Below are 14,489 nucleotides of genomic sequence, written 5' to 3' on the forward strand. Positions count from 1 at the left end.
GATGCTGGCCCTGGATCTTGGCCAACTTCAAATATCTGAAGGGTTGGCCTATTGGAGATGGAGCAAGCTTATATTCTCCTGCACCAGAGGTAGGAGCTGAACCAGTGGAACAAGGAAGGATATTCAAACTAAACATGAGGAAGAACTATCTGATGGTAAGAGCTGTTTGGCAGTGGAACAGACTCCCTCAGAAGGTGGTGGACTCTCCTTCATTGGAGTTTGGGTGGCCATCTGTCAGGGATTATTTAGCTGTGATTACTGCATGGTGGGGAATTGGACCAGATGACCCTTAGGGTCCCTTCCAACTCTGCACCCCTTGAAGAGATGACAGCTTCCTCTGCCAACCCTCCTAAGTCAAAATCCAATGTCTCTTTCATCGTGTGAAGAGGACCATTGCAGACACCAGGACAACTGGCATCTTTACTCCTGAATGCCTACAATGGGCTGCTGGGTTCTGGAAGCTTCCAAACAGCCATTAAGCTCTTAGCTCAACCAGACACAACCAAAATGTTAAGCTCACATGGGGGCAACCAGTATTTAGTGTGCCATTAAATGCGGTCTAAAGGTCAACCAGTCTCCAGTTTCTCATTTCAGCTCGTGTTCACTGCTCAAAACACATTGCAAGTATTTATTTGTGCAAGGAGGATGAACTTAAGCATTTTAAGGAGGCAAAAACCCCAAAACAACTGCAATATCAGCCAGCCCTTTATCTGTAGAAGAAAGGTGTACTTCTTCAGATCGAGTGCCACATCGAATAAACACAACTGTCGTCAAATGTCATGAACATCTGAGGACGACATCATTCAGTGTGGCAATGCAGACAGACTAAGGAAAGAGGTTCTTAAAAAAACAAAAACAACAACCCAAAACAGTCCATAACAACCCCTAAAATCAAAACCAAGACCTCATTATTAACATTGCCGCTGGCAAGGTGAGTGGAGAACACAACCTCTTCCTTCTTTCCTTTACATGCACACTGGTAATTATGCAAGGGACACTGTCTTAAGATGATTTTAAAAAGAGGTGCCTTCATTGTTTTTCGCTTCATACAAGGTTAAGGGTTCTTTGGGTCAAAATATTCTGCCTCAGCATCTCTTCGCTGCATCAGTCCTTTTTCTTTCCGGGGTGGGGTGGGGATGGGGGGGAAGAGTGGGGGCTGGAAACACCCAGAGCCATAATTTGTCTTAGAATTCCTTTTGAAACGCTACAAGAAAGACTAACCACTGCTCTTTTCCCTCTGTTTCTTATTCCCGCAATCCCTTTATCTGGCTTTCATTTCCAGGCTCGCTTGGCCTCTTTTGTAGGAGAGACTTCAGGGAGCCCAAGTCACTTTCGCAGCCCCTGTGATGTTCGGGAAGATTAAAAAGCGGCTTTGAAGCTTTAACAGCACTCTGTAAGCCCCGTTGGTACAGGACCTCAGAAAGACCCAAGCCATCTGGCAAACTGACATAAAGACGACGCAAAGTGATTGAAACAGTTTCTTCAAAGCGACAATGGCCGGCTGGCAGGTTTGTTGATTTGGGTTTTTTTTTGTCTTTTATGTGTCACCCTCAAAAAAAAAAAAAGTTGCAAGAACACCTAGGCAATCGCAGAGAGAGAGAGAGACAGAGAGAAACGATTGGTGCAATCTGCTTCCACAAGTTTCTATTACCAGAAGCAAAAGAGGGTACTCGGGGAAGTCACTGAAAGCAATCCGGTGAAACACTAATGAATTTAACCTGAGGCGGTCTGTTTGGTAATTATATAATTAAACACTTCATTTGGAATTTCTAAAGCTTTTGCAGGGAAGAACAGCACTTCCTATTTACTGAATCCGGTTTTGACAGCTTAAGCTGGCGCGCACGCATACACACATACACACACACAGAGGAAGGGGGGACATGTACAGGGGGGCAGAAAGGGAAGTTGTTTCATCTGAGGACAAAATGATTTGGAAGATAAGAAGCCGTCACTGTGCGCCTAATTGCAATTGTCTCATTTTAATAACTGGCGACATAAATATCTCCAATCAGAACATTTCCTCGCAATGTCAGAATACAATGATTGATACGTTTAAAGAAGAAGGAGAAGAAAGGAGGGAGAGGGGGAGAGAGGGAGAGATGCTCTGATCTGCGACTACATGAAACGCGTTTGTTGTTTTTCCCTGGGTGATGTCAAACATTCCTAAGGAGAGAAAAGATATTAAAAAGACGAATTTACATATTATTGATACTGTCAATCTTTGTTACTGGGCTCTAATGCGCTAGTAACAGGGAATGAGAGATGTAAACGAGACGTGTCTATGCCACTGGGGAAGCACCACGGAGATGGCAGGTTTGGGAGGACAGTTGAACTCAGCCAGATTTCCACCAGATCAGATGTGGCTTGCAGTGGAAGCTTCCCTGAACTCTTGCAAATCTCCAAAACTGCAGTCTTACGAAGCCAGGAAAAACAAACGTCAACCCATTCACCCAACTACCCCAGTAATCCTGGCCATAGCTGCTATAGTAATCTATACGATGAACAGTTTAAGACAGGTGTAACCATTTTGCTGTGCTCCTGAGGTCACCTTTTGGAGTGGCAGGTGAGGCCCAGGGATGGTTGAATCTGTCCATTTCAGTTTCTTATTTCTCCAGTCTTAAATTCATGTCTCCACATTTCCACATCAGTTGGCTTTTTTAAAAAAAAGTCCTCATGAAAATTCGCCAGTATTTTAGTGCGAATTTCTCCTAATATACACATTTTTGCAAAGCAAATTCCCCTAAGTCGTGTATGTTATTTTCACTAGCATCTGCATTTATCTGCATACTTTAGTATATTGGGCGGTGTGCAGTTAAGATTTACTCTGAGTAGTCCCCTTAAAAATAATGAGCATGAGAAAGTTAAATCTGTTAATTTCAGTGGGTCTACTCTGAGTAAAACTTAGCTGCATACCACCCGGTGTCCTTTCATATAGTCTCGGCTGCAGAACTGCATTGCAAAATCTAGAGAAGTGCAAATTTCAAAGGATTTCTGTGTTTTGGTTTGCATATTGTAACAGTATTCCCTCTGTGTACTTCAGTAAGTGGGAATTGGGTAGGTTTGCCTTCAAATGCAAACTGAATCTAGTTTCTCCTCTATACCTAAGGAGGCCATCACTGCCCCCCTCTCATTCTGCCACTCCCTTTATATCTCTGTGGTCCTCTTCTTTCCCACCCAAAAACCTGCCAGGGGAGAGACAGACCACTCTGGCCCGATAGGAAGTTAGGGAGCTGCATTCTGCTGAGGTCTTTCTAGGCCAGTGGTGCCATCCACCCCATCAAGCCTCAAAGCTTGATCCTGAAAACAAACAGCTCATCTTCAGTGTAAAGACTCTCCCTAAGCACCTGGGTTTAGCAATCAATCCCTCTTCCCAGGGAACTCTGGGAATGGTAACTCTGTGAGGCAAATGGGGGGGTCTCCTAACAACTCTCAGCTCCTTTAATAAATTTCAGCTCCCAGAATTCTTTGGGGGAAGCCATGCCTGTTTCAAATGGTATCATAGTGCTTTAAATGTATGGTGTGATTGTGGTAATTGCCTCAACGCCTAACACGCCCTCTTGGCTCTCTTTTCGGAAGGCATGGTGAACAAAATTATTGGTGCAGTTCTAGTCCAAAGCAATGGTACTGGGCAAGAAAGTGGGCACTCCTGCGAATAGACTGAGGTTACTCACACCGACAGGTCTGCTGGAGCATCCTTGGGGATTATGTCTGCCAGCCCGATTCACTGGCCAAGTCAAGCTTGCATGCCTCCTCAGTTGTCAGGTCTACCACACCCTCAGTGGGCAGAGCTGGGGCTAACTCCATCAATTCTCTCCACCATTGGGAGGTCAGGCTGTGTTGTGGTCAGGATGTTGTTCGACAGTCTCAGTAGTCTCATCCCAATTCTCCACCTCCTCTGACCAATCTTGCCAAGAGGTTTCCATGGGGCTCATGACAAATAGCTGCACTGATGTATGAAATTTCATGGGACTCCAAACTGCACCTAGTAAAAGGCAATAAACCTGTACATCTTGTGAAGGCTTGTGTTTTTTTTTTTGTTTTTGTTTTTTTGACCCAAGAGATCAGACCCATTTTTTGGTGCATGAATCCCCTTGATCTCTTTTATTTGCCTTTCCATGCTTTTATATGCTTTTATACTGTTGTTTTATACTGTTTATTACAGTCATACCTCGGGTTACAGACACTTCAGGTTGCGTTTTTTCAGGTTACAGACTGCCAAAACCCGGAGTTACCGGAATGGGTTACTTCTGGGTTTCGGCGGTCGCGCATGCGCAGAAGCGCCAAATCACAACCCGCGCGTGCACAGATGTGGGTTGCGAATGCTGCAGGTTGCGAACGTGCATCCCATACAGATCACGTTCGCAACCTGAATGTCCACTGTATTGGCTTCAGCTTATATTTTTGCTTCGCTGGATCTTGTTTTCATATTGTACATAGTGTACGCCACTCTGATATTTTTGAAATATAAAGAAGTCCAGAAATACTTTCAAATAAATAGTAAAGGACACGGTTAGGACTTGCCACGTAACGGCGATAATATAATTCTGTGGGCGAGGAATCTTTAGTTTGAACCTTTCCCCTCCTACAACAGAACACAGTTGCAATGCGCTAAGGGAGGAGGGGAGAAAATGTTCTGTCGCTTTCCGTGTCAAAGCGAGGGGAGAAATATTAAGCGTGGAGTTGCGATCATTATGATGAGGTGCTGGAGAGGTTTCCTCTCTCATTTCCTCTCTCCCCGTTGCTTTCATTCCTTGCACTCCTCTGATCTTGATATCGCTAGCAAAGCCGCCTCTCTCCCTGCCCTTTCCTGCTCCGGACTGCCCTCCTAGTCCTGCAAATCAACACAACTAAGCTGAGAGTTTGTCAGAGAGTCCTTTGCTAGAGAGCAGTGCTCTTACCCATCCTTCCTCCACCTCCGCCACCCGCCCTCCCCAGACTGCAAAATACCTTGTTATAGCAAGACCTTTGTCATGAAAACTGGAGAAACTGCCTTCTGGGCATGGAAATAGGCACAGCAGAAGCTGATCAAAAGAGGCAACTTGAGGGAGGAAAGCAGATTCTTCTTAAAAACAACAACAGCCATTGCCCCGTACTTCCTTCTTGCAAAAGAGCCGCAATGCACAGTCTGTTTATCACAGCTTACTGTGCTGTGTTATGTGTGCCTAGTTCCATGCTGGGCAACTTGGGCTAACATGCCTGCCAACTGCAGCTGCTGGGGGACCGCTGGGATCCAGAAGTTGCTCTAGGGAGGAGAGCTGAAGAGTCAAGTCAAGAGTCAGAGTAAGGCCACATTCACACCACATGCTTAAAGCAGCATTATGCCACCTTAAGCAGTCATGGCTCCCCGCAAAGAATCCTGGGAACTGTAGTTTGTTAAGGCTGCTGAGAGTTGTTACGAGACCCTCCTCTCACAGAGCTACAATTCCCAGAGTGGTTTAGCGGTTAATCCTTCTTTACAGGGAACTCCCTGATGTGAGGTCAGAAAGATCCAGGTATCAAAAGCTTCCGGTGAATGGAAAATAGGGCACCTCTGTTCTAAATATGCATTGCAAATATTTGTAAATACATCGCAGTTGTGCATTGTATATTGGTATTACAGGCAACAACCGATTAATGTGTGCCTGAAAGGTGTGAGACTGCGCACACACGCATGGCGCAAACTCAGAAATGACCTGAAACAATAAATCAACACATCACTAAAAGGGCGTAACAGGGTGGGGAACGCTTATAAGCGCTCCACCAACACATACAGGGGCTGGAAACAGAAATGGCCATCCACTGTATATAAAATAAACTCTATACCAAGATGGGAAGTTGCATGGTGACAGAGTGCTATCTGAGATGGTTAAGAAGGTGAAATCACCCTGCGAGCCATTTTAACAGCTCGGTTCCAGGTTGTATATGTCAGGGGGTAAATAGATGCATGGCATTCCTATGGTGGAGAGGAGCTTCATCCCTGAAAATAATTATTTCAAAAATGGCTTAAGGGTCATGATAAGTAACAAACTTAAAGCCCCAAAAGGTTAACAATTATTTGTGGATCTGCAAACAGTGAGGAAGGGTAACAAATAGGAACAGAGAAGAAGAGATTTCTGGGCAGATTGCAGAGATTGCTTGTAGAATTTATAGAGGATCCAGGGTGTCATTGGGAAAGGGGAATATCTGCTTTGCAAGCAGAAGGTCCCAATTTCCATCTCCAGGCCAGGCTCTGAGAGACCCCTGTCTCAAACTCTAGAGCAGGGGTCAGCAACCTTTTTCAGCTGTGGGCCGGTCCACCGTCCCTCAGACCGTGTGGTGGACCAGACTATATTTTGAAAAAAAGATGTGAACGAATTCCTATGCCCCACAAATAACCCAGAGATGCACTTTAAATAAAAGCACACATTCTACTCATGTAAAAACACGCTGATTCCCAGACCATCTGTGGGCCGGACTGAGAAGGCGATTGGGCCGCATCTGGCCCCCGGGTCTTAGGTTGCCTACCCCTGCCCTAGAGAGCCATTGCTAGTCAGTGCAAACAGTACTGGGCTTAGATGGACCAATGCTCTGAATTGGTGCAAGGTAGCTTCCTATGTAATCCTGGAATGAAGATCTGCCAGCTGAGGGGCTTTAGGATTCTGCCCCATTGCATAGGCAGAACAGCAGATACACCCATGCAGTGGGAAACGTGCTGCAGAACGACCCAAACATGCCAACCAAATGGCTGAAATGGGGGGGCAGAGTTGCATGCAAGACATGGGCCCAAGAACACTCAGTGAGACCATGGCACCATCTAGCTCAGTATAGTCTACACTGACTGGCAGCAGCACTCCGGGATTTCAGCACCCATCTCTCCCACCCCTTCCTGGGGATCGAACCTTCTGCATGCGAAGTGTGTGCTCTACCACTGACCCACAATCCTTCCTCACATGTGTTCCATCCCAGATTGTAAGTCCTTTGGGGCAGAGACCTGTTTTCCTTTACTTTGGAAGAGTGTCATGCAATTTCATCATGCTGCATAAACAAAAGAAATAACAGTACTGTACAGCAAAGAAGGCATTTCAGACAAAACAACGCCCTTCATGAAACTGCATGGGTCTCCACTTACACACACACACACACACACACAGAGAGAGAGAGAGAGAGAGAGAGAGAGAGAGAGAGAGAGAGAGAGAGAGAGAGAGAGTCAACAGTTGAAATTAATCTGTGTGGTGTGTTCAGAGCTATTTCCAGGGCCTGGAGCATCTGTGGCAATTAATCCCCTCTAAAAGAAACTGACGCTCAAAGGAATTCACACTGCGGTGAAGTCTTACACATGTTACAATGTCAACTATGAATTTCCAAAGCTCAGATTCTTCGCTGCTTTCTGGTATGTAAACCAACCAAAGACTGCATGACTGTCTTCCACACTAGTGCAATGATGATGCGTCTAAGTTTTTGACAGATTATCTCTTTGGGCTTCTACATACCATTAGTGAATGTATGTTTAACCCTATTTTAGCCTGCATGGAAAAGTCTGCCAGGCCCCCATTGAAAATTTATAGTAAACACAGGTCCTGCTTTCTCAATACAATGCATTCCCAGAAAATCATTCATTAGGTGAGCTGACAATTTCTATTATTTCCTATGGAAACATTTCTAATCTATGATTTGCCTGATTTTTCCCTCTCTGTCTGCATGGTTTCTGCCCCAAACTGCTACAGCCAACAGGCAAAAGACAAACAAAGGAAAAAACAATTTGCCCAATTTCTCCTATTCCTTGATTTGGCTGATCTGCCTGAAATGGCTGCCATTGACCAGCACAGCAAGTAAGGAAATGGGCAAACTCCAGCTGTTCGGATATCTGAATCAGCATTTGTGTAGAAAGGTTTGGGAATAATTATTTGTGCTTGGATAACTGAAATTTCACATAACAAGTGCTCTGATAGTGGGACCTGTGTACAATATCCAGACCACAAGGCTTAGCTGTTGTGTAAGCTATGGTTTGTTTAAGAACTATGGCTTGTTTCTCCAAAGTTTGTCTTGTTTTGCAGCTGTTCTTGCCTTATGAAGACTGTGATTTGGTGAGAGTCTGGGAGGGGGTGGTCAACAAACCATGGTTAAGGAAGCATGCTGGGTTCACACATAACATCAAGCTATAGTTAAAACGAGGGACGCGGGTGGCGCTGTGGGTAAAACCTCAGCACCTAGGACTTGCCGATCGCATGGTCGGCGCTTCGAATCCCCGCGGCGGGGTGAGCTCCTGTCGTTCGGTCCCAGCTCCTGCCCACCTAGCAGTTCGAAAGCACCCTTAAGTGCAAGTAGATAAATAGGTACCGCTTTATAGCGTGAAGGTAAACGGCGTTTCCGTGTGCTGCTCTGGTGCCGGTTCGCTGGAGCAGCTTCGTCACACTGGCCACGTGACCCGGAAGTGTCTGCGGACAGCGCTGGCTCCCGGCCTCTAGAGTGAGATGAGTGCACAACCCTAGAGTCTGTCAAGACTGGCCCGTACGGGCAGGGGTACCTTTACCTTTTATAGTTAAAACAAACCAAAGTTCACAAACCAACAACAATACATTGTCACCAGTAAACAAACCATAGTTAATGGTTTCACACAGTTCACACAGTTCACACAGAATGCTAAGCCATGGTTTAATAACCCATAACAACAGTTTAGCATTATGTGATTACCAGGCACACAGGTGTGGGGTTTTTTTAGAGGTGCCAAGCAGCTTTGCCCTGTGTGTGTGTGAGAGAGAGAGAGAGAGATGATAACCATACTAGTGTCTGATATGCTGTTGCTGTTGTTAAATGGGGTAAATCGGTAGTCCAATTTCCAGGAAAGATTTCAAATAGCTGTCAAATAACTCAATAAATTAATTTGCACAAAATGTGGAGCAGCTGCACATGACAGATCAGTTATTGTTTCTGAGAGTGACCGGAAGAGGTTGTGTTGCTGGTGATCAAGAGACTCATATGGCTTAGCTTTTGCTGAGTTTTACATTTGAGACTGCAGTTAAGGGACCACATGTCTAAATGCTTCCCCATTCAGTGGTACCTCAGGTTACATACGCTTCAGGTTACGTACGCTTCAGGTTACACACTCCACTAACCCAGAAATAGTGCTTCAGGTTAAGAACTTTGCTTCAGGAGAAGAACAGAAATTGGGCTCCGGTGGCATGGCAGCAGCAGGAAGCCCCATTAGCTAAAGTGGTGCTTCAGTTTAAGAACAGTTTCAGGTTAAGAACGGACCTCTGGAATGAATTAAGTACTTAACCTGAGGTACCACTGTATTAGAATTTAAAAAAGAAAACTGCCCTGGGCATGAAAAAATATTCCACTGACCTAAAGAGTAAAAGGTGTAAAGCTGTTCTGTTTTTGAATCTGACAGTGTTATCCACCACTGAACTACAGTGGTGCCTTGCAAGACGAAATTAATTAGTTCCGCGAGTTTTGTCGTCTTGCGATTTTTTTTCTTCTTGCAAAGCATGGTGTCAGGAAAGTTTTGGAAAAGCTTCAAAAATCACCAAAGTCTTTAAAAACCTCAAAAAAGGCTACCACACCGCATTCTATGAGTTGCTCCTCAAAGTCAAGTCGCAACTGTATTAACGGTGTTAAGAAAAAGGAAACAAACTTGCAAGACGTTTCCGTCTTGCGAAGCAAGCCCATAGGGAAAATCGTCTTGCGAAGCAGCTCAAAAAACAAAAAACCCTTTCGTCTAGCGAGTTTTTTGTCTTGCGAGGCATTCGTCTTGCGAGGTACCACTGTATGCCTCTCTGGAGAAGACTCACAGTTCATAGCACATTCTTTCCGTGAAGAAGGTTCTAGGTTTAATCTCTGTCCTCCCCAGGTGGGACTGGGAAAGACCCCTGTCTGAGACCTTGGAAAGCCATTGCCCGTAGGTGTAGGCCAGGGTGCCCTCCAGTTGCTGTTGGACTCCAACTACCACCATCCCTGTCCCTTGGTAATATCAACTGGAGATGCTGGGAGTTGGTGTCCAACAACATCTGGAGGGTGCAATGTTGGCTACCCCTGATGGAGACAATACTAAGCAAGATGGACCAATGGTTTGATGGGGTTATGTAGCCTCCTCTATTCCTCTGCCTCCCTTGGAAGGAGAGCCTGCACATTCCTACCCACTTGGAGATTGAGCCTGCCACGTTGAGGTTATTAGCATCATGCCCTGACCACCTGAACTACCTGTGCAACTGGCAGGGATGCACCTAGGGATTGGTCAGGTTGGTCCCCGCCAAGGATGCAGGTCCAAGAGGGCACAAAAATTGTGAAGGACAAGCTGGCGATTGCCAAGGGCGCAAGGGAATGTGATGCAGATACTGCTCCTTGCTAGGGGTCCCAAGGAGCCTAGGTACACCTCTGAACTGGTTTAGAGTTTCCTGAACAGAAGGTGTGGCTTCCACCTTTGAATCTCAAACCCTCTCCTCTTAGCACAGCTTATGAACGCTGAGAAATAAATAGGCAAAATGTGGGGGGGGGGTTTAAATCTCATCTAACTTTTTAATATAAAAAAGTTTTGATTTCTCCATTATTTCCCAAATAAGTGATTTTGCCATAATGAAGTAAAACGGCAACCTTAGCAAATAGCTTTATCACTGGATAAACTCAAAGCCAACGACTACAGAGACTCCTCATAAAACAACTGTTTGAAAGACTATTTCTTCCCACTTTAATAACTCAGCAGCTTAGCCGAGCTCTTAACAAGTTCCAGGGTTATTAAATAATCCAGCAAGTTACATTATCTGAAATAGAAATCCACATTTCATTAATGCGGAAATGCTGAATGCGACGGGTCCATTTTTCCTTTGCATATTACACCACCAAGTGGATGGAAGAATAAGGAGATAGGAGGCCATTCACCGGCATCCTCAAGAGACACGAATGAGACAGAGGAGCTGCACATTGAGGAAGGTGGGTTCTTAAAAAATAAAGATAAACAAGAATCCCACTGAGGCACAACATACGTTTGGTTGGCCATCTCATAACATCTCGCCAGTCGTGAATATAATGCTTCATATGGGTTTCCTTCCTCCATTTGTTTTGCAGGTGTATTTTAGACTGTTTCCAAACAGGGGCTTAATATAAAGCAGGTATTGGGGGACCTTTGGCCTTCCAGATTTTGCTGAACTACAACTCCCATCGTCTGTGGCCACTGGCCATGCTTGCTAGGGCTGATGGGAGGTGTGCTAGATCAGCAGATCTCCTGTACTGGTTGGGTTACTGGATTAGCTGATCTTCGAGGTCCCACTAACATTGTGACTCTATGGGCCCAATTCAGGAGACCCTAATTCCTAAGGCAAGCTCTGATTTTGATTCTCTTCTTTTTGCAAAAAAAGGAAGTCGATTATATAAGATGCAGATTGATGGTAAGCATCCACTGAAAGTGGCAACTCAACCGACAGAATGGCTTCCGTTAATCGCATAACTTCCACGGTGGAAAGACATGTGTATCGGTTATTCATGGCTACGAGAGAATGAAGCAGGATTACATTCCACGCACCCCACCTCTCCCACCCTTCACAATAATCTCCGTTTCTTCATGGCTAATGACTCGCCGTTTGTTTGCAAATGGGATTTCAAACTCCATAGTACTCCAACCTAAAATGCGAACAATGAGGATGGGGGGAAACGCTGGAGAAGAAGTGTATGGAAAAAGGAAGCCTCTCTCTCTCTCACACACACACAGCAGCCGGTGGTGGAAACAAACCTGCCTGTGCTTTGCTAGGTACGCTTAATAGTATTATTAGAAAAGAGTTTCCCCAACATCCGTAGTTAAAAATGCGCACCTGCAGAACACCTTCAGAACGAATGACTAAGAATACATTTCCAAATGCTACAGGCAGTGGCGTAGCGTGGGTTGTCAGCACCCGGGGCAAGGCAAGTAATTTGCGCCCCCTAACCCGTGGATTTGCGCCCCCTAACCCTAACCCCCAGATGTTGTGCCCGGTGCGGCCGGCCCCCCCTGCACCCCCCACGCTACGCCACTGGCTACAGGTGCTTCAGCACTGGGCATTTATTGTCCAACAGCCACACTATGTTCACTCACTCTTTACAGGTCATCTGCATGATGTAGGAATGTATCAGGCCTATGGGTGGAAGAACGTGTCAACTTTGGTTTCACTCAGTTTCTCATTTTTCCAGTCTCCAGTTCTCCACATTCCCGTATCAGTTTCCACTTGGGAGAAAAATCCTCATCACTATTTCAGTGTGAATTTATCCTAATAAACACATTTTTGTGTGTAATGTTGCCTAATATACACTTTTATTTTTGCAAAGCGGTATCTCCAAAAACAATGCACTTTTCTTTGATATTTTCACTAATATACACATCTTTATGAACACTTTACCCTGGTATATACATTTTTTTGTACACATCACTTGAATGCAGAAAAGCATTGCAAAATTTGGAGAGGTGCAAATGTTGAAGGACAGCTACTTTTCAGTTCATGCATTGTATTGAGAAATGTGAAACAGGTAGCTTCTCCTTTAAATGCAAACTTAATCTAATTTCTCCGCCATCCCTGATTTAGGTCGTAACTGTACATTACACAGTGCACCCACCCAGGCCTGCGGAGCTGAAAAGCAACTTGCCTGCTTAGCTATGTAGGCATCTCCTATAGAAATGTCACAAACCTCTAGCTGTGTGTGCAGTCTGCTCCTCCCTGCATCCTGAACACATCACTTTGCAAGCATCTATCCAGTTCATTGTGGCATAAGCTGTCACAGGCAACGACAGTCTTCATCAAATGCATGTCACATCTGCGACAAAACAGGACCACCAAGCGTTTATCGTGTGCCTTGAAGAACCTTTAGTTGCTCAGAGATTTGCCAGTTTCATTACAAGTCCTGTACAGATCAGTAAGTCCTTGTTCTAAATAAAAATCAATGTGTGATCTTAGCTACCTCTCGCGTAAAGCTAAGTTTGACAAAAGGGGAGGGATATGAGAGAGGGAGAGAGAGAGAGAGAGAGAGAGAGAGAGAGCGCTCCCGCTTTTCAGCACACAATGTCTTGTTATGCTGCTGTCCGATGAAATCCAAAACCTGGAAGGCATTATGCTAGTTGTCACCTACAGATATTTAAAATGTATAGATTTCTGCAACAGTGGATTCAGGTTTTGTTTTGTTTTTTTATAAAATTTTTTATTGGGTTTTCAAATTTTTTTAAAAAAAACAAACACACAAAAATACGACAAAAACAAAACAAAACAAGCATATTCTCAAAACCTTACTTTCCTAACCTTATTCCCTGGACTCCCCCCCACCCCCCTTCTTACATCCCAATTCCCATAATTGAGCCAGCAAGTTCTAACTTCTCCTCCTTAACCTATAGATTAATATTTTTAATATAACTCTTCCTAATTAACTCCATTTTTCTTATCCCCATCTCTTATAAACATTTAGATTTTTCCCTAAGGTCGACCCAAGTTCCCTTCCCCGATTTCATTTTTGTATTAAATATAGGCCCTATTCACCCGACCCAAAGTTCATAAACATTTATACAATTCTGCTTTCCCCTCCCCCCCCCCCCAGGTACTGGTCCCTTCTCAAATACAGGTCAACAGTAGTTTCTAGCCTGGATTCCTCACGTCCGAGGCTTTCAAGTCTCTTTCAGTTCCTCTCCACCGGTTTTGTTGGAAATCCTTTATATTGGTCATCAGATCTCGAAGCAGTTCAGTCTCCATCACTCCAGTTTTTCTTCCCACCAGGATGCTTGATAGGTTTTGTTGCTGTTGAAAGGAAACCACTGTATACAAAAAGGAGGGGAAAGGGGATTTCGGTCAGGGTAAGTATTCCAGCTTTCTCATGTTTACATCTGTGGCATTACTTAATCCATTATGTTCAAGCAGACCGGTGAAGATGGGGGGGAAGACGTGGAGCCCTGGTGGATCAAACCAAAAGTCCATCTAGCCCAGTGTATTTTGTTTCCGACAGTGGCCAATCAGATGCCTTCAGGAAGTCTAGAAGCAGATCGTGGAGGCAATATTCCTCTTTTGCTGTTTCTGCCAAGCGACCAGTATTTACTAATACAGGTGGGGTCTGCAACAAAACGTTGCAGCGTGAAGAGCTTCTGCTAAGGTTTCAGCCAGCAACAGTGCCCTCCTGGAAAAATAGGAAGCTGCCTGATAGTGAGTCAGACCACTGGTCCATCTAACTCAGCATTGCCTACACGGCCCAGCAAAGGTTCTCCAGGGTTTCATAGAGGGAGTCTTTCCCAGCCGTACCAGAAGATGCCAGGATTGAACTAGGGACTTCTCGCATGCAAGGCAGATGCTCTGCCTCTGAGTTACAGCCCTTCTCCATAACATGCAATGGGGAACATAGGAAACTGCCTTACACTGAATAAAACCCATTGGAAGTCCAAAGGTTTTCCACCTCTGCTTTAAGCAGATATGGGGTCTCCCACCTCCCCTACTAGCTTGGAACATTTTATGTGGAGTTGCCAGAGATTGAGCCTAGGGCATAGGAGCCAATTCCTAGGGGCCGAGGGGGCTTCGCCTTCCCCCAATAAAATATTG

General features: G+C 45.0%; 2 long non-coding RNA genes across 4 annotated transcripts in view; one reads left to right on the forward strand and one right to left on the reverse strand.

Annotated features, from left to right (window-relative positions):
- The window catches only part of LOC308590931, a 100,312-nt gene extending 94,684 nt beyond the window's left edge, over window positions 1-5,628 (reverse strand). Inside the window, exon 1 of the long non-coding RNA XR_014009940.1 lies at window positions 4,948-5,628. This is a non-coding gene — a long non-coding RNA (uncharacterized lncRNA). The remainder of the gene's footprint in view (window positions 1-4,947) is intronic.
- Window positions 387-12,749, forward strand: LOC308590940. Of its 3 annotated transcripts, XR_014009951.1 has the most exons (5): window positions 387-931; window positions 1,283-1,508; window positions 7,201-7,348; window positions 11,310-11,812; window positions 11,968-12,749. It is a non-coding gene; the product is annotated as an uncharacterized lncRNA (long non-coding RNA). The 3 variants fall into 3 exon arrangements; XR_014009952.1 differs by lacking the exon at window positions 387-931 and having other exon boundaries at window positions 1,160-1,508; XR_014009953.1 differs by lacking the exons at window positions 387-931; window positions 7,201-7,348 and having other exon boundaries at window positions 1,160-1,508.
- The last annotated feature ends 1,740 nt before the right edge of the window (window positions 12,750-14,489 follow it).

Source organism: Podarcis bocagei (genome assembly GCF_964188305.1).
Source record: "Podarcis bocagei genome assembly, chromosome: 7".
In the NCBI taxonomy this organism is placed as follows: Eukaryota; Metazoa; Chordata; class Lepidosauria; order Squamata; family Lacertidae; genus Podarcis; species Podarcis bocagei.